At 38.6% G+C, this 22175-nt stretch overlaps 1 protein-coding gene across 1 annotated transcript in view; it reads left to right on the plus strand.

The window, feature by feature from the left end:
* The window catches only part of drn (doctor no), a 137960-nt gene that overhangs the window by 24657 nt on the left and 91128 nt on the right, over nucleotides 1-22175 (plus strand). Inside the window, exon 3 of the mRNA XM_065218243.1 lies at nucleotides 21103-21151. The gene's annotated coding sequence lies outside the window, so the exon portion shown is untranslated. The remainder of the gene's footprint in view (nucleotides 1-21102; nucleotides 21152-22175) is intronic.

Genomic DNA, 22175 nt, shown 5'->3' on the forward strand with positions numbered 1-22175 from the left:
TTTTTTTTTTTTTTTTTTCTTTATTATAGAGATTTTTAGCCTGAGGCTAGTTCATCTCTTAGCTTAAAGTGTCTATACATGGCCGTGGGGATATACTAAGATAATCTGTCAATGTTACTTAGGAGCAAATGCATTGTTCGGCTTGCGTGAGAGGATCTATTTGGATTTTATTTTTTATTGTAAAAGCATCATGATTTATGCTATCTGGATCAACCGGAAAGAAAACTCTTACGGGAGAAGTGAAAGTGACGTCAACAATGTGGTTACGTATGAATGATAAGGAGTGAAAAAGAAGCGCGATTTCACATGCCGATCCTTTGTAGATCGAGGTTCATCTTCGATAGGATGAAGTTGCATCCATTTATAGACCCAATTTGAGTACAGTAGACCGACACTACATCCACATACCTGGAATGTTTTCATGTTAAAATGGTGAGGTTAAACAATTTTCAGTCGTGCCTAATCAATATCAAAGACTTCAAATCAAGAAGACTGGCAACTTTGCCAGAATCCAAGCGACAGATACAGTAGCGCTGCGCTTAAGTGAAGGTTGGAGCAACGCATAGAAAAATTAGCAAATACACAAACCTTTCTTCTGAGGATGTAATCTTTGCTATCAAATTCGTTCGAAGCATTTACCTTTGAGCGGTAGATGACGCGACTGTACCTGTCTCATAGGGTTCCAATGGAAGAGTTGCCAGTCTTCTTGATATGTGGTCTTCGTCAATATCCAAATAATAAGAATATCTAAGCTTACATGTTCACAGTGGAATATTGACTGCAGCTTAGTTATTACATAAGATAAGGCATAAAATGTAGTTGAAGTCTTCATATTAGATCGAGTTTGGGGAAATATACCCTATATGGTTTTTTTTTTAATTTTTACTTAAAACAAATAAAATACAGTTTTTGTTTAATTTTGCCAGAAAGATTTTTTTTATCTTTAAAGGCAAAATTTTTATAAAATCCAAAATGTCAACAATGTGAATCATTGTCCATAACAAACAATTACTAAAATCACAGAGAAGGTTGATTAAAAAAAACTGTTAAGCCTGGAACTGCTTATAAATTAAGTTAATGACTGTTGAAATTCAAACTATTTTTGAGTAGAGTTACAAAGGATTCGTGAGGAGACCTTCTTGTGGATTTTAAGGAAAATTGTGAGTAGAATTCTCAAAATTCATCTCAACAAATGAATTATAACCAGAATTTCAACTTAATTCCAGTTAAATCGCAGTCGTGCTTGTATGATTTGATTTGCTGCATTATTATTTTACTTCAAATTATACTATGGCCCAAAGGAACAGATTCCGGGACTCCAGGAACCGATAACAATATAGCCATATGTCATCGGATACACGATAAACTGACATGTCTATTACGCCTCGAATATTACGATGACCTTCAGAACCAAATTTTAGGACCTCTGGAACCGATGCCAATGTGGTCATATGTCGTCGAATACATTTCGATCTGCTTTCAATATAATTATAGTCTACCGTACCGGATTCACGAAATTGGATTCCGGAGCCCCAGAACCGATACCAATGTGGACTAATGTCAAAGGAATCACCTCAAATAGTCTTCATTGACTTATTTTATTATGCTGCTATGATTTGACATACTGCATGATTAATTTGCCTCGAATATTACGATGGCCTATAGAACCGGATTCCGAGACCCCCAGAACCGATGTCAATGTGATCAAATGTCATCGGATATACCATAAACTGATTTCAGAGAACCCATTGTTAGTTTGACATGATTTGACATGCTCCATGATATGGCTTCTTTGAACGTAATAATGTTATAACAAACCCTATATTGGAATTCACGGAACCGATGTTAAACTGGCAAAATGTCACCGGATACACCTCATATGGTCTTCATTTGTTTGATTCTACCTAACCTTACCAATCAGGCTAAGGCCTTGTTGTCCTCTGCTGTCCGAAGAAGTCGTCTCCACTCAACTCGATCCATGGCCACAGTTCGCCAGTCGCGTAGTCTGCGAAGGGTCCGCAGGTCGCCTTCTACTTGGTCGATCCACCTTGCCCGCTGCGCGCCGCTTCTTGTTCCTGTTGGGTTGCTTTATAGAACCATTTTCACTGGGTCGTCGTGCGGCATTCTTACGACGTGCCCAGCCCACCGTAGTCGCCCAATTTTTGCAATGTGGACGATGGATGGTTCTCCCAGCAGCTGGTGCAATTCGTGGTTCATTCGCCTCCTCCACGTTCCGTCATCCATCTGCACTCCACCGTAGATGGTATGCAACACCTTCCGTTCGAAAACACCAAGGCCGCGTTGGTCCTCCACGAGCATAGTCCAGGTCTCGTGACCGTAGAGGACCACCGGTCTAATCAGCGTCTTGTAGACAGTCAACTTCGTGCGGCGGCGAATTTTATTCGACCGGAGCGTCCTCTGGAGTCCAAAGTAGGCACGATTCCCTGCCATAATGCGTCTTTGAATTTCTCTGCTGGTATCATTTTCGGTGGTCACCAGTGAGCCCAAATACGCGAACTCATCGACCACCTCGATTTCGTCACCGACAATCTAAACTTGGGGAGAGAGGCTGACATTGTCTTCCCTAGAACCTCTTCCTTTCATGTATTTTGTCTTCGATGCGTTGATGGCAAGTCCAATCCGCCTAGCTTCAGCCTTCAGTCTGATGTACGTTTCCGCCATCGTCTCAAAGTTCCGTGCCATGATGTCAATGTCATCGGCGAAGCCAAGAAGCTGGATGGACTTCCTGAAGATCGTGCCACTCGTGTCTATCCCAGCTCTTCTGATCACACCTTCTAACGCGATGTTGAACAGCAGACACGAAAGTTCATCACCTTGCCGTAACCCCCTCCGAGATTCAAAGGGATACTCGAACAACGCACATCACTCGATCCATCGTCGCCTTGACCAATCGCGTCAGTTTATCCGGAAATCCGTGCTCGTGCATAATCTGCCATAGCTGATTCTACCTATTTGGCATGATTTAAAATGATGCATGATTCGATTTCCAGAATTATTACTATGCTTTATAGATCCGAGTTCCATAATTCAAGGAATCGATAACGTGGCCAAACATCGTTGCAACATTTAAATTCATTCGTTCTTTCCATATTTCATCTATTTGGTATTATTTAATGCACCAGATAACCAATTCGTTAGACAACAAATAGCATTTGGTCATACTCGTGGAAAAAACCCGAAAAAACACAGACATATTTGCATCCCTCAAATGTCAAAATTTAGATCCATTATTCTCCTTCAATAAAAATCCAGGTTTATGAAAATCGGTTGTAACATTGTTGAGAACGAGCATTTTGAAAAAAAAATCGTCTTGGTACTTTACGGGGTAATTCTAAGATCTCATAGAATATCAAAGCTTTACAGTTTCGAACTCCAAGTCCAAGATCTAGAAACTTTTCAAAGTGCCAAAATCCCAGAATTAGAAGAATACCATTTGATTAATTTAAAGTTCTAAATGTTAAATTTCAAAGTTTGGCATTTCAAACATGTTTACTAGTTTTGTTCCTTAGTCTTCTCCCTTATCCCTCCTCCATGTTACTCTTTAATTAGATAAGGCTCAATCGAATTAACTTTACAGACCCGATGATTCTTGTTCAAAGTTCGGCATTTCAAATATGTTTGCTAGTTTTGTTCCTTAGTCTTCTCCCTTATCCCTCATCCATGTTGCTCTTTAATTAGATAAGGCTCAATCGAATTAACTTTACAGACCCGATGATTCTTGTTCACTATACAAAATATCTTTAAAACTATAGTCAAAAGGTACAACACAATCTTTATCTTCCGCTATCCAATAAGCCTCCTCCAACAGAACGGGATCCGCTTCCAGTGGTTTCATTGAATAGCAGTATTGCCAACGGGGGTCAGAGCGCTTCCATTGTAGCAATGGGCGCAAAACGTGGTCAGCACTCACACATTCATCACGAAACGGTTGCTTTCCAAAGTCGACGACGCATCGACCGAAAGAACTGCTGATGAAGAACAATGTGGACGACCACACAATGGTTGCTGCCGAATAAACAGTTCCATGTTCGCAATATTTAATTTTATTAAAACACACCGAACCTTGAAGATTTTTCTAAATCCTGGATCATGTAATTTTCTAGGCATGAAATCTTAAAAGAATCTAATCCTCAGCATTTAAAATTTTTGACCACATCTTGAATCTTGATCGTTTTTCTGTGTCCAGAATCTCGATTTTTTTTTTATTTTATGGAAAAATTGATTCTCTTTTATTTTTCTCCATGATGTTCTCTGAATTCACTTTGCAATGCTCTTCATATTGTTAATAATTCTCTGACAAAAATTCCCGTGGAACTATCATAGGGATTCCTTTTTAATTCTGCTCAGAATTTTCTCTAATACTTGGAAATGCTCCTCATAATTTCATAGGAACGCTTATTTGAATTTTCTAAAAATTATCACCGGAATATCCTTAGAATATTCTTCAGAATACCTTAGAATCTTTCCTCAAAATATTGTTGAAACTATCCTCGGAATTCAGGATTCAATTCCCTTGGAATTATCTTAATATTTTCTTTAAAACTCTTTTGGAAATACTCCTAAGAAGCATTATTTCCAGTATTAAAGGGTGATACGGTCAAAATTTGGTCAATATCAACTTGACGTATTTCTTTCAATTTTGCATTTAAAAAACCTGAACACCCCTCATTTTGAAGGTGTGTGTGTGTAGAATGTTGCTCCTATTTTGATTTTGGAATTCACTCTTCAGTTGTCAAAATGCCGTCCAAGCAAGAAGAGCAGCGTATCAAAATTTTGCTCGCGCATCGCGAAAATCCGAGCTACTCGCACGCAAAGTTGGCAAAATCGCTAAAAGTTGCCAAATCAACCGTTACAAATGTAATTAAAGTGTTTGGGGAACGTTTGTCGACAGCCAGGAAGTCTGGATCGGGGGGAAATCGAAAACCGGAAGCCGCTGAGACGACAAAGAGAGTTGCCGGTAGTTTCAAGCGAAACCCTAACCTCTCTCTCCGAGATGCCGCAAATAAGCTGGGTGTATCGTCTACAACCGTGCATCGAGCCAAAAAACGAGCCGGACTATCGACTTACAAGAAGGTAGTGACTCCAAATCGCGATGATAAACAAAATACGACGGCCAAAGCGCGATCCCGGAGGCTGTACACGAAGATGCTGACGAAGTTTGACTGCGTGGTAATGGACGACGAAACCTACGTCAAAGCCGACTACAAGCAGCTTCCGGGACAGGAGTTTTATACGGCAAAAGGAAGGGGAAAGGTAGCATTTGTTTTCAAGCACATGAAACTGTCAAAGTTCGCAAAGAAATATCTGGTTTGGCAAGCCATCTGTACCTGTGGCTTGAAAAGCAGCATTTTCATAGCTTCCGGGACTGTCGACCAAGAAATTTACGTGAAAGAGTGTTTGAATAAACGTCTGCTGCCTTTCCTGAAGAAACACGGTTGTTCCGTACTGTTTTGGCCGGATTTGGCATCTTGCCATTACGGTAAAAAGGCCATGGAGTAGTACGCCGCCAACAACGTGCAGGTGGTTCCCAAGGACAAGAACCCTCCCAACATGCCAGAGCTCCGCCCAATTGAGAAATACTGGGCTATTGTCAAGCGGAACCTAAAGAAGACCAAAAAAACTGCTAAGGGCGAGCAGCAGTTCAAGGCAAACTGGCTTTCTGCGGCGAAGAAGGTGGACAAGGTGGCTGTACAAAATCTGATGGCAGGGGTCAAGCGTAAGGCCCGGCAATTCGGATTTGGAAAAGCGGAAGCCTAACTGAATATTTTTCCTGAATTTTATACTAATTGAACTTGAAAAAGAAATTTAATTTGATTTTTTAAATAAACGATTTCACCGATTTACACGCGTTTTCCCTTGACCAAATTTTGACCGTATCACCCTTTATTGTTCTTAAATTTGAAAATCTCAAATTAAATTTATTGCATGGTAATTCAACAAATTTTTATTTATTTTTTATTTTTGGGATTTGGATGTCATCATTTTTAAGTTAACTTGCATTTCAAATTAAAACGCATAAATGTTTTAAAAGAATGTTCCAGAGAAGCTAGGCCGCTTTTATTCAAAAGAATCTCCTAATGTAAGGGTATTTTATTATGTTCACTAAATACTTAGAATGTATACTACCAAGAACATAACGGACTGAAGATGATACAATCCTATTTTTAGAGGGAGATAGAGAGAGGAGGTGTTGCAGAAGGAAGCAATCGAGAACCTTTTGAATTAGTCTTGGAAACCGTGTCTGAAGTCTTAGCAAGTGAAATTATTAGTGCTATGAGTAATTAATTCCTATTCAAGCCACCATCAAGTTCAGACGCTGTTGTCTATTAGATAAAACAAACGTTTCAAATTTTAATTTCTCCAGAACCAAATGTCCAATCAGCAGGGTTCGGTTTATGGGAGTCAAATACGAGCAAAATGAAACTGGTTGCACTCAAATCGGTCCAGTCATCTCCGAGCTAGTGGGTTACACATACACACCCTCCGAGCCTGGGATGGAAACGTATGACAACAATTAACTGTGTATGACAAAGTAACGCAGCACCCCACATGTCAAGTTCAGCCGATGCTATCGAGTGCTCTTCACCAGGTTCTCCACTAATCAACACCTTTCAGTCACTTGAATTCTAAATTCATTAAATCCCACAATATGTTTCAGTGGGCAACGATTTCGGAAAACACCGCACCTAAAACAAGACTACCGACTGAGCTTGTGTCTAGCTGCCAGCAGCTCGATGAGCCCATCGAAATAATCCGGTTCCCATACATCTATGGAAAATCATCACCACACTGCAGATCATTCTTTTGCATGTCGTCATCAGTCACTCCCACCTCCCCACAGTGGCGGCAGCAGCAGCAGCACGAGAGACGACAGCAAACGGAGATTCCAAAGTAGGTACCTATGTATTCAAATAAGCGTGCGGATCGAAAACACAGTGCTTCATTTCCGCCTACCCTGCGGCAAAACATTCTCGTCGAAAACGTCGTCGTCGTCGTCGCCGTCGTCATCCGCAAGCCAAAACACACAAAGAATTAAACGTGTGCTTCTGTCACTTCCTAGAAGCGTGGTCGTCGTCGTCGCCGAACAGCAGCAGCACCTAGCCAGCAGAGTACTTATACACTACAAATACAAGCTTCTAGGCGAGTTTTACCGTTTGTTTACCTCGCTCTCCTTGTCGTTCCCGCTCGTCAGCTGCTGCTGCACAACGAACTTTGAAGGACCAAATAATTAAGCGCAAAAAACATATAACACTTTGTTGTCGGCTTGGCTTGCTCCGATAGTTACAAATTAATACCCACATGTAGTGAGCGCCTAGCCCATCATCGTCGTCGTCCATCAGCGGGCGCTGCTTGCCTCGCTTGTGCGCACACACGGGCACTACGACTACTGGGGATCATCATCCGGGGGATCGGCGGAGGCAGGGAAAGATAGATTGCGCTTGCTATAAAATAGACGATTTACCGCAATCTAAGTAGAAGGCACTGTACCATTCTCTCGCATTGAATGATAAATGTCGCACACGATCTTGAGACTCGTTTAAGAGGAATTTTCTAATAAAAACCTATTATCTCGGGCTTTCGGGACTCGGACTGCATCGCACGACTCAGTAGAACATTCTACGTACCTATACCTAATCTGTAAACAACTACAGACACTCGAACCAGTCACCCAGGTAGGATCCAGCAGCGTTGATTATGTGCATTAAATTTCCAAAGAATCGTGCCGAGCGAGAGGCGCTGTCTGTCGGAATAAGGCTCCACCGTTCTCCCCCCCCCCCAAACCGACATTTCCATTCATCGACAGAGACGGTTCACATTAAAATATGCAAATGTGACTGACTTAAAGTTTTGCATTGGAGATTAGAGATTCCTGCTTCCCGAGCAGGACCCAAGATGGCAACGATTTTCAGGATATAATTTACTTGACCGGGTTGAGCTAACTTGGAGACAAGATGGCGTCCCATCGGGTTGGCACCATCCCCAAAGCAACAACCGACAACAAGCTGCACTATTCGAGTATGCAGTTTTTGTCTATCTCTCTCTGTCGGCATGTGTTGTTGTACGCAGACTTACTAACAGAACAAAGATGTACGATACGAAGTTGTTTGTGTCTAATCCTTAGTCGTTCACCGTGACGGGGATTAGCCAGTCAGTCACGTCTGGTTAGTTGGGTGGAATTGGGTGTGATGGAGAAGCAAAATTATGCGGAAGCACTTCCATGTCAATCCGTGAGCAAACTGGATGTTTTTTGAAAGGAGCGTGTTTTGAGAATGGTTCCTTCTTTTGCAGAGTAGGTATCTATTATGTGTTTTAATTGAACATTTACGTCGGCCCTAAACTTATAGCGAATTCGTTAATTATTCAGTTCCAGCCTGGATCGGGTATCAAGGTTGGGTTTGCTTGTTTTCTGACGAACGAACGTTTTTAAAACCTAGCTCAGGTTGAGGTTCACACTGACAAAAAGTTCGGTTTCGCACTGGGTTGGAACTGGTGTTAACCCTGATAATAAACGAATTCGCTATTGATGTGCTGTTTTTAATCGGGGGCATTCTAAACATTGCATTGTACAACGGTGAAATCCAGTCTTTCGCTGTTTTCAATTTGGTCAAATAACCCACTCAGTCCGGTAGAGTTCGACCTAGTGATCTTAAAGTTGTCTTTGTTTCTCAGTAAATTCTGGGACTTCGAAAACTGGTCCGATCTATTATTTTTGAATGTATCCAAGAGACACACTTAGTTGAATATTCTTTCAACTGTAAAATATTGCTTCCTGTAGTTTTACAGCTGAAGATTTACTCACAAATAGCTTCGAACATTTGCACGTGGCCACGTTTAAAAAATTGTGATGATTGATTTCGTTTTTAGCTGAATAGGGAAAATGTCTCTAATGTTGGCCTATGGACCTAACATTGGGCCCATCGCACTATTTATCTGCTATTTATCAATTTTAACTAGATGAACGCGGCATTGGGACGGTACTAATGGATATTTTTGGTCGCTATTGAAAATTTAGTCGATTACTGAATTTATTTATGGGCCCAAATTAGGGACATTTAGGCCGACATTACATCCATTTCTCCTATTAAAAACCGGTTTGAAAATTTACTGACTACCTCGCTAAATGCATTTCCTTCTTCTTCTTCGCATTTTTTTACTAGTTCGTTTATTTACTAGGCTCAGTCGTGTATGACACTTTGCGGTGCCAAAAATCAGTAATGTTTGTATTTACATTTTAAACATCAGAAGTTCTAGGTTAGTATTGGGTACCCATTATTCGTGGCGGACTGGAGGTTAATGGGTAACAATTTCGATTGGAAGGAGCTAGGTAGGAAACTGGTTTCTGAAGCCTCCTTCAGATACTACTCTCAGACGGTTGACCGAATCCTGGCAGGGCAGGGGCAAGTAGCACAGAAACAGGAGGATATTAAGACTAGGACACAATGGCTGGAAGTTGTTTGGAATGGAGGGGATGGTCACATCTAACTCTAACATCAGACAAACCAAGGAATTCGTAGATCGCCTGCATGTAGGTAAGATCACGGGTTTCCAATATATGTCTTACTTCACGGAAGGGTTGTCTACCTCGGGCCACTTAGGTATCCAACAGTCGTGCTCTGGAAGCGTCATTACCTGGGCAATACCATACTGCGTGATAGATGCCATCATAACCGGTTCTACACCTACATATATTGCTGTCAACGAGGTTTATTCTGTAGAGATGTGCGTCTAGCGTGTAGTGGTTGGACATAAGTCTTGACATCATGCGAATGAATCCCCGACTTACATCCAGACCTTTGAACCACGCTCTCGAAGAAACATTTGGAACAATGGAATGTTGCCAACTTAAAATAGAACTCTGACGTACTAATGGGAACAATTCATAATGTGAAGTTCTTCTATCATAAATCTCGCCTTGTTGTGCGCTCACCTTTGCAAGAGAGTCTGCCTTCTCATTGCCTGGGGTTGAGCAATGTGAGGGGACCCATACAAAGGTAATCATTAGACTGATGCAAATTTTGACATATTCGCTCCACAGTGCTCAAACCGTTCCAAATCGGGTCCTGATAAGTCTCCCAACGTTTGAACTCCTTTGAAAAGAAACTGACTTGGCACAAACCATTTGAAGTTTACACTGGAGTCGCTTTTTACGCGGTTTTTTTTTTACACGGTTTTTTTTTACGCGGATTTCGGAATTTACGCGGATTCCGGAATTTACGTGGTTTTTTTTACGCGGATTTTGGTTTTTTTTTACACGGATTTCAGAATTGACGCGGTATATCGCTTTTTACGCGGTTTTTTCTTACACGGTCTTTTTTTACGCGGTTTTTTTTTACGCGGTTTTTTTTACACGGGACGTATCACCCGCGTAAAAAGCGACTGCAGTGTATTTGGAAATTACTATGGGAAATCCAAACTTTTTGTTCATTGTCTTCTTATCTTTTTCCATATTGCACTGTTCAAAAATTCAAAAGCTATACCTATGGAAAATTTTCTCAGCTACAACTTAGCAGAATATAGTTGTTGAGCCAAACGTCAATAAAATAGTTTTTAATTGTTTAAGAGATTGATCATGCCATAAGATCACGCAGCTGTTTTGTGAGCAACACTGTATCTTTTAGTGTGACATAGTAGCCATGATTTATGTGCTCTATTCAAAGCGCCAGAAACACCAATGTTGTCTGCTGAACAGTTGATTGAGCATAATCATAAGACATAAGTGGCTTGAATTATTGATAACTTTTGATGATTAGATTATATTGGAAAGTGGTCTTGCACAAAGTTGTAGCTGAGAAAATTTGCTACGAGCTCAGTTATCATTTTTTAAAGCAGAATGATATATGGAAAATTATAATATTATAATAAATGGAAAGATGGATATGAACAACACATTTGGTTTTCCCATAGTAATTTCCATATAAACTTCAAATGGTTTGTGCCAAGTCAGTTTCTTATCGAATGAGTTCAAATTTTGGGAGGTTAGTCAGGACCCGATTTTGAACCGTATGAGCATTGTGGAATGAAAATGTCAAAATTTGCATCAGTCTAGTAATCATATATGATCTTTCGACCAGCAAACTCATCTGCTCCCTTACCTTTTAAAGGAAATAAGATGAGTGCCTACCTTGTTTCATGCCTCAATCGAACTAAAACTATCCGAAAAGATGAAATAATGGTCTATGGGCATATCGGAAATCATCCCCAATGCGAAGTTGATTGCTGCTAGCTCAGCAACATAAACGGAACAAGGTTCCTGAAGTTTCCGAAAGGCGGTTGAGTATTCATTGAAGACGTGAAAAATCTTCTATTGCAATTGACTTGTTGGTACTTCTCAGCAAAAATACGAGGTATTGAGAAGATAGGTCGAAGTTGATCTGGAACTCCTTGAATAGCCTGTTTCATGGAGAGATCATAGTCAATGAGGGAACTCTAGTTAGTAAAGCATACACGAGGGGGGGTTTCTTCTTCGCATTTCAAGCTTATTGCTTATCGCATATTAGCTTATTGCGTGCTCTCAACTTAGTGTTCTAGATACACATCCACAGTTATTAATTGAGAGCTTTCGATTCCTGTATCAGTTTTGCATTAGTATAATTGTGTGACAAGTACAATCATACTCTATGCCCAGGGAAGTCGAGATTTTTTTCAACCCGAAAAATTCCTAGACCGGACTGGGAATCTCCAGCATGGTCTTGCTTTGTAGCTGCGCCTTTACCGACTTAGCTAAGGGAGACCCACACACTTACACTCCCACAGTTATTAATTGAGAGCTTTCTATGCCAACACATGAACTATAAATTGGTATATTGGAATGTCAGGGAATTCTATTTCTGATCTGGAAAGTCAGGGAATGTCAGGGAATTTTAGTGTAGGTCAGGGAAAAAAAATGATATTTTTGATTTATTCTAGCCAATTTAACATTGAAATTGAAACGAACCAAAATAGCCGAATTGAGTATTTTGCGTTAAAACACAAATTTTGTGTTGTTTCATTTGGCTGTTTTCTCTTTCGCTTCGTTCAGAAAAATAATCAGGCCTTCCTGATTTTGTAAGTGTAGTTGGTCCTTTACTAATTTGCCAGGGTATGCTGTGGTTGTCAAATACAATATACACTGGAGTCGCTTTTTACGCGGGTGATACGTCCCGCGTAAAAAAAACCGCGTAAATTCCGGAATCCGCGTAAAAAAAAACCGCGTAAATTCCGAAATCCGCGTAAAAAAAACCGCGTAAAAAAAACCGTGTAAAAAAAAACCGCGTAAAAAGCGACTCCAGTGTATAACCTTATAACGCGTCTACCTCACATTCATTTTTGTACTTTGCTTTTTGGTACACACTTTCTAGTTCGTTTACCCCAAAACTGGTGCAATGGGGCAAAGAGCTCGTTGACATGACTGTTATATAAAGAATGTTTTTCGACAGTCAAATCGCTGCTAATGTTGAGCTAGGACGTGACCTGGCTATGTTTGTCATTGCTCCGTACTATAAAGCAGAGCTGAAAAAAACACTGCAAAAGCTTTTTTGTTGTATGATTTGGCGAATCCCTAAATTAAACAACAAGTGGATTTGGATGCCCGATCCTGGGATGATTCGAAAAACGAGGTGGCAATTCGTTACATGACGTCAAAGTTTTTGGGAAGATCCCGGGCATCAGATCTACTCGCTGCGTTTATGGAAGCCTTTGCCGGTATCTCTTCGAACAAGTTGCTGCAAGTGTCCATGGATGGGCCCAAAAAGGTGGCGAGAAGCTGATAGATCTGGGAAGCTGTGGGCTCCATAAAGACAAAATCGAACCAACGTCAGCTTCCTACCAAGATGTTAAAAACTGTTTGAATGACTCGCTGCTGATGGCTAATAGTACGTTCAGACGACAGATTTATAACATGTTATAGCACTATCTTGATGGTGGTTTCTGTGTTGCATACATTTGACAACTGTTATAATATAACATGTTATAACTATGTAGTTGCTGTCGAAGTTGAGCCATTTCTATGCGAATTTCAGACGGACTACCCTATGGTGCCTTTTTTTGTACAACGCGATGTCTGAAATGGTTAGAGGCGTTATGAAAAAGGTTCATTAATATTGATCATCTGAACAATATTGCACAGGTAAATGCACATTCGATCAATATGATCGCAAAAAAGAACGACTGGACGTTTTCTTGGCACAGGTTATTGGTCGACGTATTCAGAACTATTGTTGGTTGTGAAAATGATTTGCTGCTTATCGCATGGCAACGCCAATGCAGAGAGATGTTTTTCGGTAAATGCAGAATATCTTTTTGAAAACACGAGGGAAGAGTCAAGGCCCAAGCGCAATGACAGCGGAACGGCTGTGGTAGCGGAAAAGCCCGATCTGAGTAAGCCTACTTGTCGGATTGAAAACTAGTAAGAATCAAATTGACTTGACTTGGAATCAGGCATCAGTAAAACTTACAAATCTTGGAAGTTGGTTGGAAATGCTATCTAATATGAAGCTTTAGTGCGATAATTTATTAGCTAGAGAATGATCTTAGAAGAGGGTAGGCAGATAGTTCCGTTAGAGTACGGAAGTATAACAATTGAATAGAAGTTGAAAATGAGTGAAGGGCCATAAATGCGACAGTACAAAGTCAAACGCACACCTTTTGCCTAACCCGTACGATGTACGCGGCGATTTGAAGTATGTCTTCAAATCTACAGAATGAACTTATTCAGCGAGTTCGAAATTCGCATTCGCTTTCTATGTAGACAAGGATCGTCGTATGAAAGAAGCTCTCGATTCCGACAAAGCGAAATTGTTGAAACGCCAGAGAGAAGCAGAAGCGAACATTTCGAGAATAAGCGAAGAAAGTTATTGAAAGATGCTCAAAAAGAAGCTGAGAGTTTGCAGGAGAAAATTGTAAAAAGTAATCCGAACATAAACACATATTTAACTTGTAATTTCTTGTTGTAATGTGAACTCACTGAGAGAATAAAATGTTAATGATAATAAAACTTAAATTATTTTGCCATGACTGCGGTTGCCATATGGAGTTCCAGAGAGTACGAAAACTTACTGACTTATTTATGAGCAGTGCATCCTCAGGTTCGGTTGCCAAAGCAAGAATAATCACTGCTCTGTTATTATACAACAATTTATATGTTAAGAGAAAGGATTGTCTACGGGTTGATTTGTATTTGGCTGTGAAATTATGAACACAAATTGAGAGCTTGGTGACATTGATTAAATATTTCTATTATTACTTAGTAATGAGTAGTGAGCCTAGTTGTGAGCAGTAGTTATTGATTATTATTTAATAATATGTATTTATAGCCCTAGGCCTATTCACATCCTTCGTAGGTAGTCGGTCATATGTTCTCTAAAAATTGTATTAGTATCAAGTTCGGTTGTATTTTCAAAAACTTACCCTGCTGCTGATTTTAAACTAACCTTAATTTGCACTACGGTATAATAAAGCACATCACGTTGTAGCTTCTTAGGTTAAAATAACGGAGGTTTGTGGACTGGAATTTTTCTGAAAACCGAAACTGGGAATTTTTTTTCGACTTTGAGTCGACACCCCGCACTTCCACAGTTATTAATTTAGAGTTTTGCATTAGTATAATTGTGTAGCAAGTACAATCATACTCTGTGTCCAGGGAAGTTGAGAACTTTTCCAACTCGAAAAAAATCCTAGACCGGACTGGGAATCGCTTTGTAGCTGCGCCTTTACCGACTGAGCTAAGCGAGACCCTCACATTTGCACTTCCACAGTTAATAATTGAGATCTTTTCTATGCCAACACATGAACTATAAATTGATATATTGTTTGCCAAGCATAATGACACTCTTTTGACCAGGAAAGTCGAGAATATTTCAGCTTTATAATACCGTGCGTTAACTAACTAGTCGATCTGATGGTGATGCCCCACTTTTTACCATAGATTCCGCTATTGAAGCGAAATGGAATCTTAAGTTTGGAAAACAAATGAGATCCAGAAAGTTATGACGAATCTATTTTTGAAAACAATAAATCAGGATTTTGTTCCCTGGAAAATCTTCAAGGACTTGGCTGAACTTAGATGCATAATTTTAAAGGGAATTGTGATGTGAATACGGTTATGTAAAGGTTTTATGACTCTAGGAATTCTAGAAAGTATTTTCTAGAATTCTTAAAAGAAATCTCTGGTAATTCTGATAAGAATTCCATGAGGTGTTTTATGAAAACTTCAGCTGAATTGTTTAAAGGAATCCAAGGTAAATGTAAGTAGAATTACACGCTATTTCTGAGAAGAACTTCATGCGGTAACGAATTTCAAAGACAAATCCAAAGGAAATTATGAGTGGAATCTGACTTGAATTCTGAAGATAATTAAAAAAAAATTGGGAGGACTCCTGTGTTTCGAAGGGAAAATTAATCTAAAAATAGTTTTAAATGAATTCTAATAAATTGAATTAAAATTTTAAGGAGAATTCAAATGAATCACTGACGGTATTTCCATGGTATTTTGTAGATAATTTAAAGAACATTTTGAAAGATTTCTTAGGGAATGCAGGAAGGCCACCGAACCGAGAAATAGCCGGACATTTTATTGGACCAATCAAAGACCTAGACCTCAATAAGTTTGGTTTATCCTGTATCTTGAATTTCCGTGCAAGGAATGTTGAATTTTGTTTAATGTTTGAATTTACTAACTTCCAAATAGCCCCGTAATGTGGGTAGATCACCTTTTCGTGGTACGTTACGGGATGTAAGATCTGCCACCGATTCCTAGTCCTGACTACTTCAAACTAGGGGAACAGGATTTTTCAGTAATCCAAGGAACACATCTTAGTCCTTGTTACTTTTTATGCCTTGTTGATAGTGACCAGACTCGGCTTTGTCTACCGAGGATGATCTTGAAACAAGGAAAAAATTAGTTAGTTAGTCGTCATCTATGTGATTCCTAATCCTTCTATTCGTTGTTTCCTAGTTTGAAGTGGTTAAGACTAGGGTTTTGATGCATGGTCATTATCGGTATCATTCCTTAATTTTGTTGCTAAGGAATCCAATTTTGACGTAACCTCCCTTTTTACCTGTGCACCAAAAGACTGCCGATTTTCAACAAGAAACTATTGCGGTCCGATTTGCTGATTAAGCTGCCTACACACTAATCCAGGCCTCCATCATTCGGTAAATTTTGAACTACAGAACTGTTCGGTAAAAGTTTAAAAATCAGTGAAAAATCCAATTATTAAAAAAATCATCCCGAATTTGTACAGAAGTTGTTCAGTTTACCCCATTTATTGATGAAAAATAAAATTTATGAATTTTCTTGATTTCTCACGTGTAACGGTCATTTGAAAATGTTACCGAGTTGTTCTGCTGTTCAAAAACCCGGTAAATTCCTACCGACTTCGGTGATCTGAATTAAGTGTGTATACGTTATCATCATCTTCCAAAGGCCTGTACTACCAGCGGCCCTTTTCAGGGCCACCAAGATTTTCCAAAAGAGTTAAATTTCTGAACATGTCCCAACTAAAATTCATATCAAAAGGTTCTTTTCGTGGCAATTATAGCCATACAAAAGAGTATTTTCAACAGAGAGAACCCCACTAAATTTGCTATTCCTACACAAAACACAAGCTCCTGCTGCAGTTAACAAATAACATTTATTATATAAGGCAACGTAGTCCTACGTCATCATTGCGTACAACCCCATAGGGCTGTCCCTTGTAGTTTTTTTTAAATGTTCAAAATTTCCTGCCAAACCCTCCCGGAAACTCTTTAAATTCCCATGAATTTTATTAGAAATTATCTTGAAACTACCTTCGAACTAGATTGAAATGTTGCTACTATTTTTTTTTTTGATTCCCATGAAATTATAATCCATATTCCCTTGTAGCTCTCCTCAGAATTTCTCTTTGATTGATTCATTAATCAACATTTAAGAGATTTACAGTGGGTGATGGGCGTAGTTCCAGGATTGTAATCATGTAGTCAAGTTTGCCGTAGGGTTAATTCAATAAAGGAGGCTCCGAATTCCCGTTCTGCCTAGTGCCCTTCGAACAATGTAAATTGACTGAGATACATTTCAAAATTCCCTTTGAAGACCATTTCCGAGATTTGCAACAATTTATCCTAGCTCTCATTTGTACCAAGTTCAGGTTTGTAATTCTTTGACGATTTTCTTTACAATTGGCCAAAATAGGTCCAAGGGCCTCTCAAATTTTATGAAATTTTGCCCACAGGTAGAGTTAACATTTGAGAAAAAATAAATGGAAATATTTGGCGTTGGGTTTCCCGGAAAATTTAAAATTCAAATTGTCAATTTCCTGGCCATCGCATACTCCAAAAAATTAAAACTCATAAAACAAGTATATTAATAAAACATTTGTTTTGTATAATACACAAAAAAAAACGTCACAACTTTCGTAAAAGAACATCTACCAATTCTCAACAATCTTCAATATATGCGTCTTCATATGTCCTTGAAGTCATTTGAAGATAGTTCTCAAAATGAAATCGAAATAAAAATGTTAGAACAAAATATCTTTTTTTTTTTCAGATCCACCCTAACTAAATTTTGAAAATTTGTTCATAGAATCATATGTTGATCTGATAGAATTTTGATTTCTTGGGAACAGTTGCTAGAAATTCAACTATCCCAAGTAACATTGCATGTTTTATCGAGGTTTTAAAGCATGCTACAAGTCTAAATCATGGTCTGCAGAACCCTCATAAAACCAAAATTGTTACTTGGGCTATAACGTTCTAGAAGCAAGTATTCATTTAATCTTTTAAAAAAAGTTATACATTTTAATTCTTAAAACAGAGAACCACTCTTTCTAGTCACCATCTGCGTCAAAAGGAAGATCTTTTCTTGTAGACAAACTCTTTCCAAGATGTCAAACGCTCTAGAGGCATAGTTTTTCAGATATCGATTTTTGTCGTGAAATTTTGCGTATTCGACCATAGTGGAGTCCGAAGATATATTTCGAAGAATACTGATGTTTCGACAAAATTGGCCAACAAATTCCAAATATTTGGCGTTTGGGCAAGTAGGCCGGTATCAGCTTTATAGGTTTTTCAAGATCCAAAGAAAATGGGCTTAACATTCCGTGCTTGAAGAAATGTTCATGAACCATGACAAGTTATAAACATTCCTAGGATTAAGAAGCAGTATGCAAGACGATAATCGTGGATATTCGAGAATTCGGCCCCTTGAAAATATTCTGCACTACGGACATTGAAAAAGTTCAAAGATTCCAGACAGAGATCAAATTTCAAGATCCAGGATTGGGATTAATATTTTGGAATTAAAAAAAATGTTTGAAGACTCTTCAAAGAAATAAAATCTTAATCATCAAAAGCAAAATTCTCTAGATTTAATACAATTTCCTTAGGATGTCCCAGAGGTTTGTTTTTCAAGGATCCTCTAGTATATTCTTGCGATTCCCTTAATAACACTCTATGAAATCTCAGTAGTGTCCACGTTTCATTCAGTTATTGGATTCGGAAACATGGCCCGATGTTTTCTGAATCATCTTGCCCCTTAAATGCCACACAGCAGGTTTGATCGAGTGAGAAATATACATCAAATATAGAGGAAAAATTAAGGAGATATATGCACCATTTTCCAGGATGCTTTCAAGAACTAGCTGTGTTGGTGTTAGATTAGATTAAAGAAAGACTTTATGAAATCTCGGTAGGTCACATTCAATTCTCTTTGAGCTGCTGATAATTTTCACTAGAATTATCTTAAATTTCACTTAATATTCCCTCAATTCCTTTAAAATATTCAGGTTCCCCTTGGTACAATTTTTAGAATAACAAAATTCTTTTCAGAAATCTCTTGGAATTCACCCCAGATTCACCCGAAAGGGTCGATCTATCTAAGATGCAAGGAAGATTTTTTTTTTGTAAATATAGAAAGAAGATTGATGACAGTTTTGAAAATTTCCTGTTTGTTTTGTAGATTTATTTGCTAGCGTGCGATTTTTCTAGCATCTTCTTTGTATTGAGATTTAGAGGTGACGTTCTGAAATTATTATCCTGAAAATTTCGGGAAAATGTAGAATGCAGGGTGACCAGTGAACCGGGAAAACGTCGGAAATTCGAAATACCCGGAAAAGCCCGTGAATTTCGATGATACACCGGAAAAAAATATACTAAGCCTCTTTTTGAAAAAAAAAAGATTCTGGGTCTTGTCAAGACCTTTGGATTGGACTAGATTTTCCGGGAGCAATCACTTTGAAGAACTAAATAGAGAATTTTGATGACAATTCCAAATGAATTTTAAAGAAATTTTAGAATTTATTCTAGAATTAACAGCAAGGTATGTCTGAGAAAAACTCAAAAGGAGTAATAAGAAGAACTCTTAAAGAGTTCTAATCAGAGCACCACGTCAATAAGGTGAGCTCAAAGTACACTGTTTAGGTGACGATTGTAAAGAGGATTACTGGTCCATAATTACATAATTCATATTCTTAATAAGTTCTGAGAAGAGTGTTAAAAGATATCTTATGAGAAATCCAAAAAAATTTGACGGTATTGAATTCTGAGGAAATTAGAAAGATAATTGCAAGTGATTTCTGAGGAAAAGTTTAGAATTGTTAGGCTATAATTCCAAAGGAATTTTTAGATTAGTTTTATCGGAATTCTGAGGATAGTTCCAAGGGTATCTTGAGAATTTTCTAGAGTATTCAAATAAGAATTCCAGGTGATTGTAAAGAGGAACTCCAAGATAATTCTGAGTTGAATTGCATGGAAATTTTAAGAGAATTGCAGCGAATTAAAAAAAAATGTAGAATTATCGAACGAATGAATCATAAACAGTTCAAAGAGAATCTTAGGATAAATTCCGTGATTTTTTTTTAAGTCTTCTGCAGACAATTTCTCACAGTCCAGGAAAAACGCAATAAAGACCTTTTGAAGAGACCAGAGCGAATTTAAAATGATTTATGAAGATTTATGAGAAAAAAGTCCGTGTAGCGATATGATTCTAATGTAAATTCTAGAGAATTTTCTAAAGATATCCTGCGTAGAGTTCTGAGCGAAAACTGATAAATTTGGAAGACTTCGAACGCAGAACAAATACAAGATCTACGAAAACTTCTGCTGTCTTACTAATTTAATATAGGCGGCCTCCCTAATAAAGAAAACCTAACTTAACCAATTTAAAGCAATGCTTCATTTGGCACAATCGCGTTCTGTTTAATGTGGAAAATTACCAAAATTCCAAGAAAAAAACGGGAAATTGCTAACCGGGTTTTGCTGGCCACCATGAGAATACTGAGGAAATTCTGAAATGCTCCTTCATACTTTTCTTTAAAAAAAATCCTTTATGTTGTCCTTGAAATTCTCCACGGAATTTCCTTCGAATATTCCTCGAAATTCCTTTGATTTTTTTTTCTTTAAACTATTTGTAGAATATAATTCCTTTGGAATTATGCTCAGAATTCTCTTGGAGTTTTCTCAAAATTTAAATTGGATTGATCTGAACTGCAATATCCTTCGAATACCATTTGGCCTGTCATTCGAATACGCCTCAGAATAACCTTTAATAATTAAATTAAGTGAATGAATTATTCTCCTCAGAAGTGCTTTGAAATTCTCCTTAAAGTTCACCAAAAATTCTCCATACAATCCACATTGATTTTTCTTGCAACCCTACTCCGAAGGTAGTATGACATGTGTCCTTGAATTCTAATCAGAACTGATTTGGAATTATTCCCAGCAATAATTTGGAGATTTGCCCTTTAATTCTTCTCGTTGGAATCATCTCTTGAATTCCCTTACATTTTCCTCAAAATTCATAAGAAATTTTCTTCCAAACTACCGTAATTGCCATATTGTTGCGGTTAATTGTGTTACCCATACAAAAATATATAATGCCTATCTTCATTATCAACTCAATTGAAATGATCCATCATAATATGTTCAAATCCCTAGTAGCAACAATTTCATTTTTTGTTTTCTTCGATTATAATAGTACATTAGCGGCAAGAATGACATTCAAAGCTTAAGTGAAGGAAAAGCGTAACGGAGGGGAGAATTGGTGCTGAATTTTGCGTGACTTAAACTCTGATAATTCCTGCAATCCTACTTATGCCACATTTTCTTCTTTTTTCTCCATTGCAGATTTTGACGAAATAATCATTGGATTATCTGATCAGTACACATTGCTGCGGTAAGTGAGTTTTAAGCTTAGTAAAAACATGTTATTATTCATCGATGTGAGGTTTCGCAACGTAGTCAACCGATAACACCCTGAAAACTCTGTTGCAATCAATTTCCGACCAGTAAGCAAACTAATGTCCAGTCAGTACACTAAGCATGATAACACGGTTTGAATGAATTGGTGTATTTTACACGTTATTTACGCTTACAGTCGCAACAGAAATTCGATTTAGATTAGCTCAACTGCAAAGCAACTGTTCATACCTGTAGTACAGTTCAGGTGCAATTGTTTGGCAACTCAGCAGCACTTCCTGTTTGTAAATTGTTACTTTTGGAAACCTTCCCTAGCGCAGACATCAACTTTAAGCTTAATCATCCCTAGCAGGGACATCAGAACAGACATGACTGGTCATTAATTAAATCTAATTCTATTTCTCCCTTCCGTTCGCTCGTTACGTGCACCCCAGTTAGTCAACGTTATCCACGTAATCATTCAGCAGACTAAACATCTCCAATTCAAGGTTTCCCGATTGCCACACACAGCAGGCAAAAGAGTAACATTTCCACATGTTTATGTTTCACTCACAGCCCTGCCGCTGTCATTCTTATCAGAGAGGGGCTACTCACGCTAAACCCGCCAATCAAGACGGGGCCGCACGTGTACACGGTTATTATAGCAATTACCCCTCGCGTCACACTCTTCTCAACTGACTGGCTCCGCCGTCGTCCGTTCGATGTTTATTGCTTATTTCAGCTTTTCGGCGTCACACCACACATGACGACGACGACGACGACGACGTTTCTTACAAACTTCGCATCGGAAATTTATATTACGTACCCACAATGAGATAGTTCGATAGTGTAGCGTGATAGTCGAGGTTCGAACAGTGTCCGCCACAAGGTCGATCAAATCGCTTGGTTTTCTTCATGCTGATTTTTGTCGCACCCTCGCGAAGATTACTATCATCACGGCGGACTAAAATTACGACGACTAATGATCCGTTTGTTTTGCCGTTAAATGTGCTTCAGGGCTG

This window comes from Ochlerotatus camptorhynchus, unplaced genomic scaffold, assembly GCF_037179485.1.
Source record: "Ochlerotatus camptorhynchus isolate MF236.1 unplaced genomic scaffold, CSIRO-AGI_Acam_v1.1 ptg000084l, whole genome shotgun sequence".
NCBI classification, from domain to species: domain Eukaryota; kingdom Metazoa; phylum Arthropoda; class Insecta; order Diptera; family Culicidae; genus Ochlerotatus; species Ochlerotatus camptorhynchus.